Raw genomic sequence first — 4672 nt, forward strand, 5'->3', positions numbered from 1 at the left:
ATGCTGGGTAAGGTGGAGGGTCAGAGAAAAAGAGGAAGACCCCCAATGAGATGGATCAGCCAGGTGGCATCACTGATGGCATCAAGTGTGGTAGTGGTGGTGGGGTTGGCCCAGGATCGGACATTGTTTCGTTCTGCTGTGCATGGGGTCACTATGAGTCGGTTCTGACTTGATGGCACCTGACAACAACAACAGTAAGTATTTTAAGTCCTCTTCACTTTCAGCAAGCAAGGTTGTATCATCGACATAGCCCAAGTTGTTAGAGTCTTCCTCCAATTCTAATGCCACAGTTTTCTTCATATAACCCAGCTTCTCGTATTAGGTGTTTAGCATACAGATTGAATAAGTGTGGTGAAAGAACACAAACCTTACGCACACCATTTGATATTCCCTTGTTCGTTTTGAACACTTGCCTCTTGGTCTATTCACAGGTTCCTCACGAACACAATTAACTGTTCCGGAACACTCATTCTCCACAATGTTGTTCATAGCTTGTCATGATCCACACAATCAAAAGTCTTCCTTCAGTATCTTTGGCTCTTGATCATATGCTACCTATTGAAATGGTTGAACATCGACCATTCCTTTTTGGTACAGTGACTGTTCGTATTCCTTCCATCTTCTTTTTATGCTTTCTGCATCATTCAATGTTTTGCCCACAGAATTCCTCAATATTCCAAGTTGAGGCTTGAATTTTTTCTTTTCTTTTTTTTCAGTTCCCTCATATTGAGAAATGTTGAGCATATTCTTCCCTTTTGGTTTTCGAACTCTAGGTCTTTGCACATTTTGTTATAATATTTGACATTGTATTCTTGTGCTGCCCTTTGAAACTTTCTATTCAGCTGTTTTGCCTCCTCATTTCTTCCATTTGCTTTAACATCTCTCTGCTGGAGAGCAAGTTTCAGATTCTCTTCTAACATCCATTTTGGTCATTTCCTTCTTTATTGTCTTCTAAATGACCTTTTGTTTTCTTCCTGCATGATGTTCTTGATGTCATCCCACAATTCTTCTGGTCTTCGGTCTTTAGTGTCTTAATGCATCAAATCTGTTCTTCAGGTGATCTCTAAAATCAGGGGGGATATATTCAACATGACCCAATGGAATTCGGAAATCATCAGACAATATCATTATGATCATATACTAGTAAAATTTTGCTAATGACAATTGAAAAATGGCTGCAGTAGTACATCTACAGAGAAATTCCAGAGTTTCAAGCCAGATTCAAAAAAGGAAGTACAGCCAGAATGTTCCTTGGAAACCAGGATGGCAACACTTTGTCTGTCATACTTTGGACACATTATCAGGAGGGATCAGTACCTGGTAAAGTGGAGGGTTAGCAAAAATGAGGAAGATCAGAAACTAGATGGATTGGCATAGTACAGCTGCAATGGGTTCAAGTGTTACAATTGTGAGGATGGCATAGGACTGGGCAGTGTTTTGTTCTATTGTGCATGAGGTCAATATGACCATATGGGATCTACAAGATGTCAATGGCAACTAGAAAGATTAGATAGGGACTTTAGGGAATGGGGGAGGAACAACTTAGAAAAGGGAGGTGAGAATTGTTGTCCAACTTGAGGAAGGTAATCAGTGTAACTGAATTAAATATAGAAATGGTTGATTGAATTCAAGTATGTTTTTTTATGTATATTCTCGAGAACAACAAAATAACAAAATTAAAAAAAAAAAAAAAAGTTGGAAAACTAAAGCTGAATTTCTGGTCACATCCACAGGTCACGTTGCTGCTGGCCAGGCCTTAGACTTGGATCTGACCCTGGTTCCAGTGGCTTTCCCCATTTGGCCCCTCCAGTGTGATGAGGAAGGGCTGTCTGCCAACACCAAGGCCAGAGTTCTCTGGGCTGGTTGGTGGGAGCTCTGTTTGTTAATCTTTTGCAAGCTCTAGCCAGAGGCTACATGCTGGGCAGCTATTTTGGTCCTTGGCAGCTTCAGGTAGAATTCTGAAAATCTGAGAGCTGTCTGGCCTGGCCGTGGGAGTCATATACAAGCCAAGTAGGAGACAAGGACAGACCTAAACACACCCAAACCCAGACATATAATAAGTACCTGATGCAGGCTGAGGAGTCGCTGGGTGGGGCCAACAGTGCTCAGCTGCAGGTTTTAGGGTCCAGTCTACCCAGAGCTGCCCCAACTGGCGATCTATTTCTGAAAAATTAACCATTGACAAGCCTGTGGCGCAAGAACGTTCTTCTCTGATACACATGGGGTCTCCAGGAGTCAGGGTTGACTTGAGGGCGACTGCTTTGGTTTTGGGGGGGTTTGCAGAATATAAGCATTTTGGGATGTCAGAAGTCACAGAAGAGTTTCACATTCACAATTGCTCTGGCAGATAATCTGGGAGAACAAATGATGCCAGCCAGGGTCAGGGTGATGGGAGTAGACTGAGAATCACCCACTGCAGCTAGCAGTGACTGGAGAGAAAGGTGAATGTCCCCTGGGCCCCAACCACAACACTTCAATTGTGTCCTTCTTTTTAAAACTTGCAGAAGTCTTAGAAGGAGGGGCTATTCGGATCCCATTTTGCAAGTGAGGAAACTGAGGCTCAAAGAAGCTAAGCCGCATGGTCCAGGTCACAGATAAGTAAGTATCCTGGTGGTTACTGTTTGTTGTTGTTGTTGTTAGGTGCCACTGAGTCGGTACCAACTCAGAGCAACCCTATGCACAACAGAACGAAACACTGCCCAACCCTGGGCCAACCTCATAATCCTTATTATGTTTGAGCCCATTGATGCTGCCACTGTGTCAATCTTGTTGGGGATCTTCCTTTTTTTCTCCAACCCTCCAGTATACCAAACATGATATCCTTCTCCAGTGACTGGTCCCTCCTGACAACATATCTGAAGTATGAGGGATGAAGTCTGGACATGCTGGCTGCCAAGGAGCACTCTGGCTATACTTCCAACAGAGATCTGTTTGTTCTTTTGGCAGTCCATGGTGCTTTCAGTATTCTCCTGTAACACCGTAACTCAAATGCATCAATTCTTCTACAGTCTTCCTTACTCACTGTCCAACTTTTGCCTGCATATGAGGTTATTGAAAATACCAGGCTTGGGTCAGGTGTACCTTAGACCTCAAGCTGACGTCTTTGCTCTTCAACACCTTAAAAAGGTCTTGTGCAGCAGATTTGCCTAATGCAATAAAATACGTTGTTTAATTTCTTGGCTGCTGCTTCTACAAGTGTTGGTTGATAGTTGATCCTAGCAAAATGAAATCTTTGACAACTTCAATCTTTTCTCCACTTATATGGATGTTATTTATTGGTTCAGTAGTGAGAATTTTTGTTTTATTTACATTGAGGTGCAATTTATACTGAAGGCTGTGGTCTTGGATCTTCATCAGTAAGTATTTTAAGTCCTCCTGGCTTTCAGCAAGCAAGGTTGTATCATCTGCATATCACAGGTTATTAATGAGCCTTCCAATCCTGATGCCACATTTTTCTTCATATAATTCAGCCTTTCTGATCATTTGCTCAGCATACAGACTGAGTAATTATGATGAAATAATACAACCCTGGCGTACACCTTGCCTAATTTTAACCATTCGGTGTTTCCTTATTCTGTTTGAACAACTAACTGCCTCTTGGGGCAGACTGTGGAACAGACCATCAATGGCTCATATGCAAATTTAGGCTGAAGTTGAAGAAAATGAAAGCAAGTCCACAAACGTCAAAATAAGATCTTGAACATAAATTTTTACTGTTAATTGCCAGCAATTCAGCTTTAACTCACATGGAACCCAGCCACAAGGAACAAACATCGCCCAGTTGGACATCATTCCTCTATTCAGGTGCAAATCAAGCCATTGGGATCTAGAGGGTTTTCAATGGCTGATTTTTAGACGTTGTTCTCCCTACCTTACCAGTGCAATTTTTCCATCACTGTTATCCTCTCCCTCTCATCCGTGGTTGTTGTTGTTAGGTGGCCTCAAGGTGTTTCTAATCCTATACACAACAGAACGAACACTGCCCAGTTCTGTGCCATTTTCACAATCATTGCTATGTTTGCGCCAATCGTTGCAACCACTCTGTTCATCCATCTTCTTGAGCATCTTCCTTTTCTCTTTTCGTGCTGACCTTCTACTTTACCAGTCAAGATGTCCTTTTCCAGGGACTGGTCCCTAGTGATAGCGTGTCCAAAATACGCAAAAAGAGCATTTGACTGTACAACTTCCATGATAGATTTGCTTGTTCTTCTGGCAGACCAAGATACATTCAACAGTACATTCAATATTGTTTGCCGCCACCATCGTTTAAAAGCATCTATTCTGGTGTAGCACTGTGGGTTAATGTGCTGTACTGTAAAGTCGGTTTGAACTGTAAGGTCGGTGGTTCAAGCTCAGCAGCCGCTCCTCAGAAGCCCTGTACAGGGTTGCTATGGGTCAGAACCAACTCAACAGCACTTAACATCAACAACAAGTTTTCATTTGGTCCCTTGTCCAGGTTTCACATGCATATGAGGTGGCTGAGAATACCATGACTTGGGTCAGGTGCACCTTAGTCCTCAAAGTGACATCTTTGTTTTTTAGTACTTTTAAGAGGTCTTTTGCAGCAAACTGCCCAGTGCAATACCACCCCTGATTGTTGTTGTTGTTGTCAGGTGCCATCGAGTTGGAATCGACTCATAGCGACCCCATGCACAGCAGAACGAAACAATGT

The sequence above is a fragment of the Chrysochloris asiatica genome, unplaced genomic scaffold (assembly GCF_000296735.1).
Source record: "Chrysochloris asiatica unplaced genomic scaffold, ChrAsi1.0 scaffold00374, whole genome shotgun sequence".
Lineage (NCBI taxonomy): Eukaryota > Metazoa > Chordata > Mammalia > Afrosoricida > Chrysochloridae > Chrysochloris > Chrysochloris asiatica.